The 18,839-nt window shown below is 49.4% G+C and overlaps 1 protein-coding gene and 1 long non-coding RNA gene across 3 annotated transcripts in view; one reads left to right on the top strand and one right to left on the bottom strand.

Annotated features, from left to right (window-relative positions):
* PPARGC1B (PPARG coactivator 1 beta) overlaps positions 1-18,839 on the top strand; it is a 111,394-nt gene that overhangs the window by 52,878 nt on the left and 39,677 nt on the right. The gene's annotated exons all lie outside the window — the stretch shown is intronic.
* LOC136794178 (uncharacterized) lies at positions 307-13,038 on the bottom strand. Of its 2 annotated transcripts, none has more exons than XR_010840560.1 (3): positions 12,855-13,038; positions 2,269-2,354; positions 307-418 (listed from the first exon to the last, which is right to left on the bottom strand). It is a non-coding gene; the product is annotated as an uncharacterized lncRNA (long non-coding RNA). The 2 variants fall into 2 exon arrangements; XR_010840561.1 differs by lacking the exon at positions 12,855-13,038 and adding an exon at positions 6,264-6,430.

Below are 18,839 nucleotides of genomic sequence, written 5' to 3'. Positions count from 1 at the left end.
TCTCTACACACAGCGTAAAGACCTTTTGGTCTCCTGGTGGTGTCACACAAGTGGTTCAGATGTGTCTGTGGAGCCTGCTGTGGTGAGCATTGTGACTGTTGGGGGCTTGTGGTGCCCCAACTCAGGTTGGCATTAAATGAGGCCAGAGTATAGAATCATTTGCTGACCCTCCCCTCACATCTACGAGGTTAGCTGCCCAAGGGGTTGAGCTGGACTGGGCTGGGCTTAGAGCAAAGGCAAGCCAAGGACCAAGCCCGACACCCATTCTTTTTTTTAAAAATATTTATTTATTTATTTGATTGCGCTGGGTCTTAGTTGCTGCATGCAGGATCTTCGTTGCCATGTGCAGGATCTTTAGTTGCGGCATGATCAGACTCTTAGTTGCGGCATCCCTGACCAGGAATCGAACCCGGGCCTCCTGCATTGGGAGCACGGAGTCTTAGCCACTGGACCACCAGGGAAGTCCCCTGACAACCACTGTTGATGAGAAGATGCCCCAGGGGCAGCAGCCAAGTCTTCCTGGACACCCTGTCACAGGGTGGCCTTATGTCTAACCCCAGCGGCATGCATGCTGCAGACTGCAGAAGCTGGAATTTGAGACGGTCAGGGGAGGAATGTCTTAGGTAGCAGGAGGGTTGGAGGAGAATTCAGAGGGTTGGAGTGGAGACCATCAAACAGTAGTAAATGTCAGTGAAATAAATAAAGGAATGAATGAACAAACGAATGAAGAAAGGTCCTCTGCCAATCGACGCAAAATTGCCTTCCAGGCCTCAGAAGCAGACCATTAACTCCCTTGGCTCAAGCCTTACCAATTTTATTAGGTACCTACAGTAGAAAAGAGACATCAGTAGAAAACCACAGAGTTAAGCTCAGTGATTCTCAAACTTTTAAAATTTTACCCTAACATGCATGTTAGAGAACACAGGCTTGCTCCTCTATGCGTGCCCAGTTTATCAGCTGTGGCATGGGTGAGAGAAGCTGCAGGGGCCATGTGCCCGCTGGAGATCTTTTCTACCCACATCAGAATGTGAGTATTCAACTGTTAGGACTGTTATGGTTATAAATGAAAGAGAGCTGACTCAAAGTCACCCCCCAAAAAGGAATTTATTGGGTTCCATAACTGGAAATGTGGGGTTCAGGTTCAGTTTGATCCAGAAGCACCATCTCTCAACTCAGCTTTCCTTTATTGGGGCTCCATTCTCATACAGGTTCTTCCCAGTCAATTGAAAAAATGGCCACAAGGCCTCTCATGGATCAGCTTAGCAACTGCAATCGGAGGAGAGCATTTCTTTTCCAAAAGCACCAGCTAACATCCTGGGGCTCATTGTCTAGATTGGGGGTTATATTTTCAGCCCTGAGCCAGTAATAATGTCTGGGAGTGTGGCTCTCTGACTGCCCAGGACTGGGTCATGGGCCCACCTCTGGAGCAAGAGTGTGAGTGTGTGGGTTCAGCGTCACTGACCCATGAGATCCAACATTGGAATGTATTGTTCTGCAGAGAGATGGTGGAGGGATAAAAACCCTTGTGCCCATTGAATTGCTCCACTTTACATTAAAAACCAAATCGTCCTCCAGGTTGGGATTTTGAAATAGGATTAGTAACTAATTACCTACCATACCTTTCATCCGTGTCCATAACCACACAGAGGAGACCTGCTGATGTCAAATGCCTCCCACAATAGCTGACATGATTGCCAGTTATGATGGTGAGGCTGTAGGGTCAGCTGTAAGCAAGACATCCTTGTTGAGCAGTTTCTTGGATGTAGGGAAAGGTGGATGCTGTTGTGACCACATTCTACTCACAGGGACACTATAATCCATGAGAAGGATCTGCAGGGAGGTTGACATATGTAGTAACGTGGCTAGGCTATGGGTACCCCTGTCTCCCAATCATACTTAAATTTGGAAATAATCCGAGTTTGAATAGAAGGTTCTGTCTACACAATGAAAGGTTTGATCAGCTACCATGTGTGATCAGTTGGTAATGACTGTCAAGAGTACTGTGTTGGAGAGTCCAAATCTATGCTCAGGCTCAGTAGGAAAGAGGCCTATGATTGATTAGCAGTGTCTGCCATGGGCAAAGGCACTGAAAGTGGTAGCATGTTTGTTGTGTGGTAGACATTCCTGTCCTTTTTTTTTTTTTTTTTTTTTTTTTTTAGCTTTCTCACTTTAGATATCAGTCAACAGAACAAATGGAGGCAACTTCAGGTCTCAAAAGAGAAGCAAAGGCAAAATGGGGACTTGCCTAGGAGGTACATTGAGACTTACGATGCTGGCTGTGTGTCCTTGTGGAATTCATTTTCCCTGTTGAAGCTCGCTTTTCTCATCTGCAGATTGGGACAAATGATCCAGTCCTGTGGACCAAGCAGGGCTGTTATGAGGATCAAATGAAGTAATAAATGTGAGATCATTTTATCATACTTATAACAGCGAGCAGTTAAATGACACTTTTTATGGCCAGGTACTGTTCTAGTGCTTTACTTATATCCTCATTAAGTCCTCAGAATAATTCGGTGAAGTAGCTACCATTGTTATCCTCATTTTATATGAAATGATGTTTAGGTGCAGACATTGTCACATGCTCAAGATCACATAACTCTGGGATTAGGGTTCAGACCCAGGCAGCCTGGTTATGATGTCACTGCTTTGAATCCCTTTATTATGCATTATGATGCTTCTCACTGTAAACTGTAAAGTGCAGTGCACCTGAAAGGGATTACCTAAAGCAGTACTTCTAATTCTTTTCTTGCTAGGAAATGCCTCACATGTCTCCTCTCTCATTAAGACCCATGGAGGTTGCTATGGTCTATGTGTGAACCCTTCACGGCTCAATGACACCTTTCTAAGGCCTTTTGTGGGATCAGAAGGGGAAGCAGTGTAAATCTACGAGTCTGCCCCTGATCTCCAGTCATACTGCCTGGGTTCATCTCCTGACTCTACCACTTCCTAGCTGGGTGACCTTGAGCAAGTTACCTAACCTCTCTGAGCTTCAGTTTCCTCACCTGTAAATAGGGGTGGTAGTCATACCTACTTTGTAGGATTACTGTAGGGATTAAATGAGATAATGTAAGGGCTGTGCTTGGTAACATATTAAATACTCAGTATGGGTGTTGGTGGAGGGAGTGGTGCAGAGGTTAAAGGGACCTGAAATGATGGGCATGGGTTGCCCCTCTCAGGACAGGGCAGACCACCAGGACTTCTTTTCTGCAGCATCATTTATTATGATGCCCTGGTCAGCTCTGAGCAAATTCTCCTCTCTCAGGTAAAAGCTACCACCCACACCCTCAGCCCCCCAGACTTTGGACTCAATAGCCCCTCTTGGGGTGCCCCTTTCCTCACCCCTGCATGTATCTGCCAGCTCTTCCCAATACATTCACTCAGCTGGCAGCTGTACTCCCCGTCCATCCTGCCGCAGCCCCCATCCAGCCAAATCCAGGGTGAGCTGATCTGCAGCCTGCACTTCCTGGAGGCCTTGGAGGCTTAGAAGTTATAATAAAAGGAGCACAACCGGAAGAGATTCTGATTCTAGGATGAGGCATCTGGAAGTATACAAGTGCCCTTGTTTTTAGACCTGATGAAATAAAGAAATGAGTGACAAAGCTTATAGAGGATTTGCTTTCCTGTCAGTCACTCTGGGTGCATTCCCTTCTGTTGGGAGTTGGTCTCAGTGACTCCACCTGTGCAGTGGGACCTGGCAATCCATGGGCAATGTGTGACATATACAGATTCCTGGGCCGGGGCAGGAATCTGGACAGTAGACAATAATGGTTGCTTCATCACTTGGGAGCTTGTTTAAAATGTAGATTCCTGGGTCTCCCCCAGAGATGGATTCAGGACCTCTGGGGTAAGGCCCAGGAAACTTGCATTTTTACAAGCTTCCCCAGGAAATTCTGCAGCAGGTGGTCAGAGAACCACCTTGAGAAATACTGAGTCCTTCTTTAGAATATCCTTTGATTCTATTAGGTTTCTCCTTAACTCCCCTTTCTCAGCCACCCCACCTTCAACTCTTGGGGGAGATGAAAGACCCTGCAAGACCCCCCTGCAAAACTCTTGCTTAAAAGTTTCTAGAGGGGCTTCCCTGGTGGCGTAGTGGTTGAGAGTCTGCCTGCCAATGCAGGGGACACGGGTTCGTGCCCCGGTCCAGGAGGATCCCACATGCCGTGGAGCGGCTGGGCCCGTGAGCCATGGCCGCTGAGCCTGTGCATCCAGAGCCTGTGCTCCGCAAAGGGAGAGGCCACAACAGTGAGAGGCCCGCGTACAACAACAGCGAAAAAAAAAAAAAAAAAGTTTCTAGAGATGACCCTCTGCTTCTTCGTGGGCTCCCCATCCCTGATGGTGTGCAAGGGGCTCCAGAGATGCCTGCTTGGCTTGGCGCTGGTGAGCCGACCCAGTGCAGATCTCCTGGTGCTGAGATTATGTGATTTCATGGCCTGGAGAGGCTAGTCTTTTATAGCAAAAGTCAATTTCTGCAGAATGAATGGTAATTAGCGAGTATTAGAGCCAGAAGGGAGTTTTAGTTTTCCACTGTAGGACTTTCTTCCTCTCTGCTGATGCTCTTAACCGAAGGCCCAATGAGTAGAGGAGACAAGGAGAGCTACTCTCGTTGGCCTGGTGTCTGGCAGCTCCCTTTCCCCGTTTTACAGCCTTTTACAGATTAAGATAATGAGGGACCTTATCCCAGTGCCTTGTGGTTTTTCTGTTTAAATATAAAAGGATACATCTATAAAAGTTTCACTCATTCTGACAAACATGGGATGAATGAGCACCTGCTGGCCCCAGGGGACCCCAGGACACACATCATAATCCCCTGACCTTGTATTCAAAGCCTCCCCACGGGGAAGTGATGCTAAAGCCACAGAGGGACGTGAGCTGATCAGATGGTGTCCTCCAGCAAGACTTGGGAGGGCAGGGTTTTGAAGAGAACAGAGTGACCGTACTAGGGAAGGGGGAGCGGGTGGAGTGGTGGAAGATAGAGCACCATGTGCAAAGGTGCTGAGGTAGGACCATTCAGGGTGTTTGGAGTAAAGGGTGGGGAGGGGCAGGGCAGGAGGCTGTAAAATGGGAATTAGCAAATAGGTCTGGCATGGAGAGTCCTTCCAGTTCTCCTGAGGGAGATTTCTGATCCTTCAGGGATGGGATGGGTACAGGGGGAGGCAGAATTCTACCTTCTTGGGACCTCTACGACATGGGGTCCTCACCCCTTCACTCTTCGCAGCAGCTCCCCAGAGGGAAGGGTCAAAGAAAGGCCAAGACCACCTCCCAGAATGAATTCATCCCACTTTGGGGATGGAGTAGGCATGGGACTCGGAGTCTGAGTGTCATTTAAGGAATGTGATTTTATGGAGACACTGCCACTAGAGAGCTGGGGCCGAATCCTGGCTGGCTGCACTACTTTTGCCTCTCTGTAACAGCCTTTGTGACTGAGTTTTTCCATCTGCAAAATGGACCATTAATTTCTACCTCAAGGATTGATGTGAGGCTTAAAGAATCTTCTGATGAAGGATAAGAACCAGAATGGAACACAGACTTGGTGTACCTAGTCATATTGATTAATTAAAGCATCTGCATTCTTGGGTGCTTGAGTCCCCTCTGCAGTTTGCACTGCTGGCCTCTGTATAAATCCCAGCAAAGAGGAAATCGCTGCCTTCATTCTTACTTGTATGGGAAAAACTGTGACTTTCACCCATTGGTGTCTTGGGTCTGCCCTTGGGACCCCAATAAAGATGCTCATGTGTCTTCTCCTTGACCTTCAGAGACATGCAGATAAACCAGCAGTGATCGCAGACTTCCAATCAGAGCCCAGGTCACTGGGTTTGGTGGTGGGTGTGTCCTCCATCCCTCTGGGTCTCCCTGCCCTTGCAGTTGGGGTTGCTGGTTGGGTGACTCCCCCACCTCCGCAAAAAGCCTGAAGGGGCAGCTGCTGTTGTCTGCTCTTTTCTCTTTGCCTCCCTAAGAACTGGGTGGAGAAGGTGGGGAAGCTCTTCTTGGGCAGGGGAATGGTTTCTGCCTGCCAGGAGGAGCCCCTGACTCATAGGAGATGCTTTCCTGTCAGAAGGGACAAGTGGTTCTATCAACAAATCCAGGGGAAGGACAGAAGGAAGTTGGTTCATTCTAGCATCCTCTGTCTTCCAAAAATCCCATTGCGCTGTTAATAATAGTGTAAGTAGCCCATTGTTTAAAAGAATGCCCTTGAACTGCCTCACTTGGCACCCATGCAACAGATGTTTGTGGGGAGGACACATCACATCCCGGTTTCCTCATACCTTCAGACACATCGTCCAGCAGCCTACACAGTCTGGAGTCTGTTGCAGAGCCTTTGGTAGCCAAAATCATTATCACAGGGACCAGGCACTGCTGTTCCCCAAACTAGTCTCCTTCAGAGCCCACTGATTCTTGTCTCAGATAGAGCCTTCAGCTTTGAGATCTGGTTGACCAGTCCACTGCAGATTATAAGTAGTACCTAAGCAGAGAGGGGTGGAACTTCTTGAAGACAGCAGACTCACAGCAGGAAGACGTGTCAGCCAAGCACCCAACTGCCCAAGAGGCAATGACTGCAAAGGGCAGAGACCAGCAGCTCTGAAGACACTAGAGCCCTGGGGGGGGGGGGGGTAGCACTGTGTCAGAGCAAAGGACCACGTGGAGGGGTGATGGTTAAGATGATGGTCCCAGGGGTCAGCACACTGAGGCCCTGAGCACCACGTCCAATTACTGCCCGTTTTTGAAAATAAAGTTTTATTGGAAGCCAGCCATGCCTACTTGTTCACACGTCTGTGGCTTTATACTACAACTCCAGGGCTGAGTAGTTCACTGTATAGATCAAAAATCTAAAATACTTACTATCTGGCCCTTTACAGAAAAAGGTGGCCAACCCCTGATGATGTGAGCTATCAAGGAAGGGTTAAGATTCAGCCTGGGCCCTTCCCTGGTGGTGCAGTGGTTAAGACTCCTTGCTCCCACTGCAGGGGGCACGGGTTTGATCCCTGGCTGGGGAACTAGGATCCCGCATGCTGCACAGTGCAGCCCCCCACCCCCCAAAAAAAAAAACAGAAGAGAAAAATCCGCCTGTGTTAGAGCAACCCCAGGAAGATTGAAGTCTCCTGGGGAAGGATTTCCAGACAGACTGGCTGATGGTGGTGTCCCTCACGTGTTGGTGCTTTAATGAATGGAAAAGTTTTCGGATCGTCTGGATTTCATAGAATTATAAAATGTTAAGGGCAAGAAGGATGTTAGACACTGTCTAGTCTGACTCTTGCATATCAATATGGGGAAACTGAGGCCCGGGGAGGCAAGGGGACTTCCTTGGAAGCAGATGGTGGCAGATCTCAGTGTCAAACCCAGGCCAGAGCACTTTGTTCTGATTTGCTGTTTTGTGGCTTACATGCATGCTCACATGTGCATGTGTGTGTGTGCGTGCGTGTTTGCGCGCGCGCGTGCGCGCACACACACACACACACACACACACACACGCAAAAATCTCTAAGCAGTAAAATGGCAAAGAGATGTGTTTGCCTCTAAAGAGCAGTTGCTTATTTTTGTGTCCATTGCCTTTGTGTTAGGAGAAGGGGGGCAAGGATTTCTGCTTTGCCCTATATAAGGAGGCTGTTGTCCCAGCCAGAACCATCCCATGGCAACAGGGCTAAAATGGAAACAGGGAGTTCTGTTTAAGGCAAGCTCCCGCACAGCAGCTGCCTCCTGCCCACCACGGATGGAGGATGGTGCATTGTCTGCCAAGCACCTGCCCTTCCTGCTGTAACCAGATTGGAATGCGGGCTCCAGGGGGGTGCGCTCCCCGAGTGGATCCTTCGCTCCTGGAGTGGGTCCTTCGTAGGGGTCACTCCCCCGCCCCCCAACCCATGCATGCCACCTGTGCACCTGGCCTGGTGTCGGGGCCGTGTGGAGTTGACCAGGGTTAGCTTGATGCAGTCAGAGACTTTCCAGCTCTGAACCTCAGTTTCCTCTCCTGGAAAATAGGAGAGTTAGAGCCAGGTCTATCTAAGGGCCCCTTTCACTCTGTTGTTTTGTAATTCTGGCACCTGTGCCTCCCTTGGCAGGGCTCTGAAACAAAAAGGGTTTTGTTCTTATTCTAGCACGAGGTTAAATGTCCCGGCTTAGGGAGTCAGATTTTCTGGGTTCCCATCCCAGCTCAATGACTTATTTAGCTGGATGTCTCCAAGGGAAGTTAGCAAACCTCTCTGGGCCTCAAGTTTCCTCATCTGTGAAATGGAGCTAAAAGGGAACCTATCCCACAAGGTACTTGCAGCTATTGTTTGTTTAAAGCATAAGGAGGAGGATTGGACTGAATGGCTGTCAAGGTCTTTTCCTATCTGGGGTTCTGTGGTTCTGGCTTCCAGATCTCCAGCCTCTCAGGTAGGTCTCCCCCTTCCCCCCAGTGTTGACTGGAGAATTTCCTAAGCAGAGGATACTCCGCAGCTCTGGAAACCTGATCTGGAGATTAGAGGCCCAGAAAAGGCAGTTGAGGAGAAAGGAGCCATGGGGAGTTTCCAGGGTGCTGCAGGCAAATGTGAGTCCAGGTGTGGATGCCACATCCCTGCCAGCTAGCTTCCGTGGGCAGAGCCGTCCAGCAGGGGAACAGCCTCTGAGCAGGATGAGGTCACAGCATCATGAGGCCTGGGATGCCATCACTTCAGCCCTATACCTCTGCATCTTGCCTTGTCTTCTCTTTGGGGATGACTTTTGGAGAGGATGGGGGTGGGTGAAGGGGTAATTTTTTTAAAGAGTATGATGCAGTGATAAAGAATCTGGCTTTGGGGTTAAACAGTACTCAACCAGCTGGGGAACCCCATTGGGCCTCCTCAGTTGCCTCTTCTGTAAAAGGGAAAGAATAGCAGCTGTAAGGATTGCATGTCAAGTGCTTGTCCAGAGCCCAGCCCATTTCACATACAAAATAAGCTCACTCAGTAAAATCTGAAGAGTGCCTACTATGTGCCAACGTAGAGTAGGAAGCAACACAGACTAGTCCCCAGCAATCAGGAGCTTCCATTCAAGTGGGGGTGGACAGATAACAAACACATCAACAGAATGGTCACATTTATTTCAGACAGTGATGTGGGTCATGAAGAAGTTAGTTGCAGCCATGTGATGGAGAGTGTGCCAGAGTGGGGAAGGGTGGCCACTTTATAGTGAGTGGTCAGGGAAGGCCTCTCTGAAGAGGTGACATTTGGTTTAAGTGTCAGGAAGGAGCCAGGCATGCAAAAAACGGCTTGTGCAAAGGCCCTGGGGCAGTGACTAGTTTGAGCTCTGATGTAAAGAATGCCAGGATGCTGGGGGCATGGTGAGCAAGGAAGGAAGTAGCCAGAGAGGATGCTGGCAAAATAGGTAAGGGCCTTCTTAAGCCATGGATGTTTGGATTTCATTCTAAGTGCAGTAGGAGAATCTTTGGAGTGTTTTGAGTAGGGAGTGAGTGACATGATCTGATTTACAGTTTTTGAAGATTATTTGGGCTACTATGTGGAGGATGAACTTGGGGTGGGATGGGCAAGTATGGAAGTGGAGTCCTGTTAGGCAGCACTGTAAAAGTCTAGGTAGGAGGTGGTGATAGTATGGGCTAGTGTGGTGACAGCAGAGATGGAGAGAAGAGTACTGTATTTTGGGGAGGGAGTGGACAGGACTGGCTGATGGTTTGAATGTGGGGGTGAGGGCAAGAGGAAACCCAAGTTTTCTTCTGAGCAGCTGGTTGAAGGGTTTGCCATTTATTGACATTGGGAAAACTGAAGAGAAACTGGCTTGCGTGCAAATAGAATTCCATTTGGACATAAGGTTGAGATGCCAATAAACCACACAGTGGAGATGTCAAGGAGGTAAGATTTGAAAGGGCTCCTTTGCAGAGTGGTCGAGGACACAGCTAATGCGCAGAAGGACACAGCTTGTTTTGAGCTGAGACAGCCTGAGTGCACATCTAGCTGGGGCTTAACCCTCTTCCAGCCCTAAGCTTCTGGATTAACTTGAAGAGCTTCCCTCACTCACCTAACAGCTTTGCATAACCCACATCCCTCCCTGAGCCCCTGATGGGCGCAGGGCTGCTCAAACCCCTCCCCTGGAGGACTCCTAATGACACGCAGGCGAAACCTTGAGCCCTGTTGTGTCTGGGGGGCAGTCTGGCATAGCTCAAACCAGCTACCCTAAAGAACATTTACAGAGCATGCCACACACTGTGTAGATTGCCTTACAACTGAGCTGCTTAAACCGCAGGGGATAGAATTCAGAGGTCTGTGAACTTGGACGGAAAAAAAAATTACATCTTTATTTTTGCTAACCTCCAAGTGAAATTTAGCATTTCCTCCCGTTGTGAATGTAGGTGACAAACTGTAAAAGTATTAGTGGTACCTGTGACTTTGTCACCAATGGAAATCACAGATATTTTCATATCACATTACAGTTGTTTCAGATATCTAAAAATATTTATACTCATCACTACTCTGAAATTACTGGTGATTGTTACACTTGCTACTAGATCTTACTATTTAGTATAATAATAAGGAAGCATGTTATATTACTGTTACATAAACTTACTCTTTTTAATATTTATAAATGTATTTTGGTATTGTTGGTTTCCTTAATAATCCTATGTTTTATTTTATGCATTCATAAACATTCTGAGAAGAAGTTTATAGGCTTCACTAGATTGCCAGTGGGACCCATGACTCATAAAAGGTTAAGGACTCCTGCTTTACAAGCATGATCTTATCATTCCCATTTTTACAAGCTAAGATTCAGAGAGGTCGAGTATCTTGGCCAGGGTCACACAGCTGTTTGAGTGGCTGAGCCCAAATTAATGCAGATCTTTTTGATCCCAGAGTCAGTTCTTTTTTTTTTTTTTTTTTTTAACATCTATATTGGAGTATAATTGCTTTACAATGGTGTGTTAGTTTCTGCTTTATAACAAAGTGAATCAGCTGTACATATACATATATCCCCATATCCCCTCCCTCTTGCTTCTCCCTCCTACCCTCCCTATCCCACCCCTCTAGGTGGTCACAAAGCACCGAGAGCTGATCTCCCTGTGCCATGCGGCTGCTCCCCACTAGCTACCTATTTTACATTTGGTAGTGTATATATGTCCATGCCACTCTCTCACTTTGTCCCAGCTTACCCTTCCCCCTCCCCGTGTCCTCAAGTCCATTCTCTACATCTGCATCTTTATTCCCCACAGTCAGTTAACAGTCCTGTCGCTGCCTCCAAAGTAGCCCTGTCAGCTAACCTACAACCAATTTAAACAGAATCCACGATACAAAAATCGTTCTTATTTTATATGAAAAAATTAGTGCAACTTTAACATTCTGGTCCCTAGCATACCCTTGTTTTTTATACTGGAAGAAAGTTTCCCTTACCAGTGAAATTATTTAACTTTCTATTATGCCAGATCTTAAGAGGGGAATAGAGTTCTGAGAAGAGGCACCATGCCTGGCCTGCGCCTTTGAGTATTTCTCAGCCCACCGCTGCGCCCCCAGTAGGTATGTGATCAGAGACAGGGAATGCTGCCATGTAGCCTGACAGCCCCTGAGAATATGAGAAAACTGAGGCCTCTCCTCACTGGGTGGCTGTGGTCCCATTGCTCCAGCCAATGGAGTTCTGGTTCTGGCTCTTCCCCTGCTGCAGCCTTGGTCTAGTTCCAGTATCACTTAACTTGGCAGTGTGATCTCAAGCACATTACTTAATCCCTGGGACTCAGTTTCCTCATCTGTAAAACGGACTGGACAGTATCTGCCTGTCTATTTGGTTGGACAGGATCAATGAGATGGTTGTAAAGTGTATAGCACAAAATGGAGACTCAACAAAGCTTGTGATTATCATGGGCCAAAGGTTTCCAAGTTCTCCTTGGTCCTCAGGCAGGGGTAGGTGCTGAGGAGGGCAGGGAACCCCCTTGCTGCGTGGGAGGTGAGGTGGGACCATCACCAAAGCTCCTGTCAAGGCGAAGAGCCAAGTCTGACCTAGGGGTCCAGCCTCAGCCACAGCCCAGAGCTTCCTAGGTGATCAGTCAGGGGTGGGGAATGGGGGACAGATTGCCTGCCTCTCATCACTGTCTCTGTCCCTTCCTCAGAGCCCCAGCTCCAGATTGGTGGCTTTATTTCATGTGCCTTTATATTTAATAAGTAGTACCTTGATGAGGTTTGGTGACCTCAGGGCCCAGATGGACTGTCTGCTGGCATAAGCTGTGCTTGAATCATTTCCCAGGGATGAGTGCTGGGCAGGTTTCCGGGAGCTGAATTTACCCTCTGATTCTCTGCTTTCCTCTTCTCTTCCCCACCCCCAAGCTCCATTTTAGAGTTTCCAACTTCCTTGGCTTCAGGAGGCCGTGGACCAAGATAGAAAACAAAATAGTTATTCATTCACCAGGCCTCTCCACTCCCCCGCCTCAGCAGAGGCTCAGTGTTGGGGGAGACCCCAGAAGCTCGTGACACTGATCCAGGCCCTGGAGCTCTTGCCTGACTGGGGACTCCTGTGGGTATGTGCACACTGAGGGCGCAGGCTCAGTGGCCTAAGTGCCCTGAGAAATGCAGGCAGAATGTGGTAGGGATGTAGAGGAGGGACAGGTGGAGGCAATCAGGGTAGACTCCATGGGGGAAGTGGCCTGTGAATTGGCCTTTGTAGGATGGGTTGAAGCATGACTAAAGAAAAATTAAAACCTTAAGAAGGACATAAAATAGAAAGTAAATATTCACTGACATCGCTTATCCCCAAACAACTCCTTATTCTTTACTCCCCCAAACCCCCAAACTCTTGATACTTTCATTTGTGTCCTTCTAGCAATAATCTATGACTATATGAACCATCTGTCCATCTTTCCATCCATCCATCATTTTTAAAAAAATACAAACATGATGATGTAATGTTACCTTCTCTCTTTTTTTTTTTTTCCCCGGTACGTGGGCCTCTCACTGTTGTGGCCTCTCCTGTTGTGGAGCACAGGCTCCGGACGTGCAGGCTCAGTGGCCATGGCTCACGGGCCCAGCCATTCCGTGGCATGTGGGATCCTCCCGGACCGGGGCACGAACCAGTGTCCCCTGCATCGGCAGGTGGACTCCCAACCACTGCGCCACCAGGGAAGCCGACCTTCCCCTTTTAACAGCCCAGCTTGGCGACCTTCCCATAGCAATGCACATGGGGGTGGGTGGCTCTGACTCATAGCATAAGAATACTGATGGTCCTTGAAGGTGGCTGAAAGGGCAGGGGCAAGATGAGAAACCCCACAGTATGTATGAAGATCTTTGGCAGAGGAATGAGGGAAGCAGTATTGCTGAGCAGTTAGGAGCCCAGGCTGACCTTTGGATTTGGAAGATCTGGGGTCGAATCCCAGTTCTGGCATTTACTAGCTGTGTGACCCTGGGCCACTTTCTTCACCTCTCTGAGTTTCAATTTCCCCATCTTCCCAATGGAGGTAATACTACCTCCCTTTGAGACTGTTTGCGACTTTCACTTACCACTCACAGAGGTACCCAGTAAACAAGAACAGCTGCCTGTTTTTGCTGTCGTTGAGGTCGTGTGTCAGATGGGGCCCTGACAGGTAGGGCCAGGTGCATGTTGGCTGATTCTGGAGCGATATTTGGTGAGAGGATCTGATTGATCTGAAGCTTAAAATAGCCTGGAAGTGCAAGAACAACAATAAATAAATGGGTTCCGGATGCTTTTAAATCTCGGCATTTCCTGATCTCAGCTCAGCTGGTCCAGACAGCTTCATCAGTGTTAACTGCCGAGGCCAGCAACGCACGCCTCCCCTGGCCATAGCCCAAAGCTGCTTTCAAGAAAATCAGATCTAGAAACGTTTGGATCTCTGGCACCAGTCCTTCAAGTCAGGGATGTGTGTATATGGAGAGTTAAGGCCTAGGGGATGAGGTGAGAGGGGGAAGGTGGGACTTGGATAGGGGGGTGAGATGGTTGCCAGAGAATGAGGTTATTCACTTACTCTCCTTGTTTATTAAGCACTTACTACGTGCCAGGTACCAAGGATACATTTGTGAGCACTAATAAATGTCCATGCAAATAAATTACCAACTGTGATAAGCTCTGAAGGAAGGCTCAGGACCTCCAGAAAGCTGGGCGAGGGTACGACCGGGCTCCTTGTGTGGTCTGCATGGCTCAAGGAAAGCTCGAGGAGGTAAAGAGTGAAGGGTACGGTACGAGATAACTGGACAAAGCATCTATGTGTGGGATGATGTTCTAGGCAGAGGGAACAGCGCATGCAAAGATCCTATGGGGGAAGAGATCCTGGCAAGTGCCAGGGGTGGAGAGAAGGCCAGTGGGGCTTAAAGTTGGGGAGATGGTGGGTAAATGCTAAGAAATGATTCCGGATAGGTAGACAGAAGCCAGATCATGCAGAACATTACAGCCCTCATGAAGGGTTTTGCTCTTTATCTGGGAGGAGTTGGGGGTAAGCAGGATTTTAAACAGGGTCCAGTAGTGTCAGATCTGCATCTTGAGAACTTTGCTATGGCTGTGCTGTGTCCAGCAGCCTGGAGGGGGCTGGGGTGGAAGCAGGAAGCCACAGTCTGAGCTTGAAGGGGTTAACACGGTGATTTGGGTGTAGAGGAAGTTCGAGAAGCCCAGAGGGCTGCTTCTATTCCAGCAGTTGCTTCAGGTCTCCTGTGTAATAATCTCAGGAATGGCCGTTATCTTTTGAGCACTTACTTTGCACCAGACACAATTCAAGCTCTTCTCATTAAATCCTCGTAAGAACCCTAAGGCTATTATTACTATCTCCCATTTTACTGAGGCCCAGAGACGCTAAATCACACAGCTCAGCCCCCCTGGTCCAGCTCCTCTGGGTTGACAGTCCCTTGGATTGGTGTCCTCCAGCCAAGTTTGACCCTTCTCAGGGCTCAGCCTGAGGCCCCAGCTTCTGTCTGGTTGCTCCAGTGACCCTTGGCGCTGTGTCCACCCTGGCCACAAGAACTGATTCAGAGCTGGGCTGGAAAGGCAGTGTGTGACCTGAGGGGACACAACCCAGTGGCCCTTGCTCCTCCATCCTCAGCCCTTTGGCTTCTGACATGAGCTGAAACGGCTGTGTCTCTGGGTTTCACATGTTCATCTGCCTCTTGGGGATTCAGATGGTCTCTGCTGCTTGTCTTTATTTTGCTTCTTTATTTCCTCTGCTCTCCTCCTTTCCCTTTGCTCCCACCCTGTCCCCATCTGTTTCTGCCCCATGGGGGTCTTTTCCTTGCCTCCCAGATGTACAGGCAGGACTTGGAAGGGAAGCAGAGGCCTTCTTCCTTCTGGCCTTTCAGGAAGGAAAGAAACTAGCAATCTGGGCAGCTGTTACCTGCCGGGCACTGGGCTAGACTGTTGGCATGTGTGATCTTACGTAACTCTCACAGCAGTCCCGTGAAGTGTAGACATTATTATCTTTCCTCTACAGATGCAGACGCTGGGGCTTGGAGGATTTAGGTGCTGAACCAAAGGTCACATGTTGACAATTGGTCTTCTGATTTAAAATTTTTTGTTCCCCAAACTTTAATGTGCCTACGAATCACCTAGGGATCTTATTAAAGTGCAGATTCTGATTCAGGAGGATTCAGCCTGAGATTCTGCAGAATTGAACAAGCTCCAGGCCCGGCTGATGCTGCTGGTCTGTGGACCGCTCTTTGAGGGGCAGAGTGAGGAGCTAGCAGATCTCCCACATGTCCTCCTGTGACACCACTGCAGACACACACCATGTGACGTCCCCCTCAGTGATCATCGCCTCCATCTCCACCATCTTTCCCCCTGGTTAGGGATTGCTGATGGGGCACCTGAGGGTTTGCTACCATGCCCAGGATGTCACAGGCTGACCCTGCGTGTCCTGAAGCCCCAGCTGACTGGCCATGGTCTCCAAGCCTGCCCAGTTTTGGAATTTAGGGAAACTGAGGCTCAGAGAAGTAGGGGGACTCGTCCAAGTTCCCCACTGCCAGTAGTGCAGAGAGTTCAAGGTTGTGCCTCCTAATCAGTGATATTTTTGCTTCAACTAAGTCAGAGGTCCCGGAGTTTTAGTCCTGTTCCTCTCTTTAACTTGCTTAGTGACTTTAGGCAAGTTACTTCCCCTCTCTGAACCTCAGCTCCCGCATCAGAAAAATGGCTTAACCTCTGCCCTGTTGTGAGGATCAAATGGGAGAATGTCTAGTTTACAGGCATACAAGATTTTTATGAGCCCCAGGATTCCTAATCCTGGCAGGGTGGAAGGAACCTAGTAGGTCAGAGATGTGGGTTCAGGTGGCACTTACATGCAGGGGTGATGGGAACTTCACTCCCTGAAAGATCTCACTGTTCTCTCTTGGAGAGCTCCCCACTTCCCGCCTGTTTCTCTGCAAGCTGGGGTGATAACCAAGCATCGTCAGATGGTGTCCCTTTCCTAGCTCAGGTGCCTGTTATTCCACTGCTGGGGCCTTGGCTTTGGTTGGGGAGCCAGTGGCAATATCACCCTGTGGGCCCACCTCCCTGTTACTTAAGAAGAAGGGAATGGAAAGGTATGATTTGTTTGACACAAATTCGCTTTACATGCCCGGTGAACATACTTCTACATGAGGCAGGTTCACTGTGGCTGGAGGCAGCCAGTGCCGCAGGCTTGGTGGGCGTGAGTGAGTGGGCCCTCAGTGACCACATGACCAGGGAGGGCCTGCTGGGGCCAGAGAGAATCTGTTTCCCACCAGCTTCATCTGGGAGCCCATGGGTCTGGGTTTCTCATCATCTGACCACTGTGAAATTTATTTCCTTAAGGGGATACATGGATGCAGAAGGACACCCCCCCCCCCCGCTCCCCCCAGGAAAGGCGGGTGCATGAGAGGGAGACCTTGCAAGCCTCACAGCAGTGTGAGGCAGAGATGCCTAAACTGACCTGGGAAACCGGAGCTCTACTCCCCCGGCCCACCTCCACTCATCACACAAAGATTTAGTGAGCACCTATTCTGTGCCAGACACTGTTCCAGGCACTGGGATTCAACAGAGGACAAGTCTGGACCACTGCCGTCATGCAGCTGGTATTCTGGAGGGGAGACAGACAGTCCCTGGGTTCCTGCTGTGGATAACACAAGGGGACATAACCCATAGTGTTCAGGGGGTTGAGTGTTGGGGAAGGCCTCTCTCACTGAGACCCAGTGCTGGATAAGTGGCCTAGGACCAGGCAGGAAGTGTCCCAGGTGGAGACCCCAAGCCGAGAGAGTTTTGTTGCAGGAGAAGAAGAAGGCTGCTGTGTCTGCAGCGTAGGGAGGACGGGAGGGTCCCGGAAATGGTGGGAGAGGCGCAGGTCCAGGCCGCGCCAGGCCTCACAGGCCCGGTGAGGACTTTGGGGCTTTGTCAAGGGCAGTGACAAGTCAAGGCTTGTAAGCAGGCGAGTGAGCGACGGTTCCTAGTCTTAGCTATGCCTCCAGCATCCTGGGGATGGTGGGCCAGACCCAGCTTCGGCTCTCTGTTCTGTGGTCTACACAGCAACTTGTTACCTGGGCTTCCTGAGCCCATAAAGACTCTCAAACATTCATATTCTGCTTAGCAACGTCATGTTACCTCACTGAGTCTCAGCTTCTTCATCTGTAAAATGGGGAAACACCCACACTGCTGGGCTCTGAGTGGTGGATACCACTTACTTGGGAAGTGGCTTCTTCGTCTGAGGATTCAGATGAACTCCGTAAAGCCCTGAAATTGCTGATGAAATAGCGTGTATGAACGATAGGTAAGAGTTTGTGGGTATGGGAAAATATAAAATTCTGTGCAAAATAGAATGTCATTGTATTTCTAACATGTAAGAAACAGAAATTTGGTTTTTGCCAGGCTCATAATGTTGAATTCACTCAGGTTAAATAGGAGTAGGATGGGTTGCCACTGTATGGTTTTTAGTTAATAAAAATGGAAAACCTAATTAATGAACTCCCTCATAACCCCTCCCACTTCAAAGCCCAGGGTGCTGGTGGGCTGCGCGGGTGGAGAGCGTGCAGGGGGTTCCCCAGGGAGCCCAGCGTGGGAACCACAGGACCAGATGGGCCGTGAGGCCCCTCCCGGCTCCCACGCTGTGCAGCGGCCCCAGCGGGGGCAGTTGTGCGTTGAGCGTTGCTGAGTCATCTCTCCCTCGGCGGGTTGTGTGTACTGGCTGACAAGCCAAGGCTGGTGTGCAGGTGTCTGAGCCCTGGCGTGGGTTCTTGGGAAGCTGATTTTAGCTCCTGCCCACTGGGCTGGGGGATTCTCAGCTACCCTCTGCTCCTCCATCCACCCCGTGGTCCCCTCTCTGCTTGAACCCCCGGGAGCCGGCCACCTTGGGGCTGCCCTTCCTGAGTGGGAGTGATGCTCCACGGGCTCCCCAGCACGGCTGCCGTCAGCCCTGGGCAGCGTGGCGCTGGAGATGTGAACCAGCACCTTGCTGGCCTGATGGGCATAACATTTCCTCACATGCCATGAAGGGGCTGCCTGACCTTCACTCTCATGCCAGGGACCCTCTTTCTGCCTCTTTCTGTGTTATTTATAACAGTGTTAACAGGCAAAAGGGCTTCTCAGCTGAGCCCTGGCCCAGCTCCTCCCGTGTCTCCTGCCAGCCCACGGTAAGAGACACATAAATAGAACCAAAGAACATGGAGACTGTAGGACCCCGGAGAACACCTCCAGAAGGAGCGTGCCGGGCACTTTATTTTAGGACTCTGGGACTTTTAAAATTTATTTTTATTTTTTTGTGGTAAAATATACATAACATAAAATTGGCCATTTTAAAGTGTACAATTTAGTGGCATTAAGTACATTCATGATTTTCTACAAACGTGACCACTGTCCATTCCCAGGCATTTCTTCATGCATCTCACACCTGAGGATGGCTGACACACGCCAGGCCCTCTTGCCCTGCCCTTGGGCATATTCTGATTTTGAGGGAACCC

This window comes from Kogia breviceps, chromosome 4, assembly GCF_026419965.1.
Source record: "Kogia breviceps isolate mKogBre1 chromosome 4, mKogBre1 haplotype 1, whole genome shotgun sequence".
Taxonomy (NCBI): domain Eukaryota; kingdom Metazoa; phylum Chordata; class Mammalia; order Artiodactyla; family Physeteridae; genus Kogia; species Kogia breviceps.
Note: the sequence above shows the minus strand (reverse complement) of the source record. Positions and strands in the feature narration are given on the sequence as shown.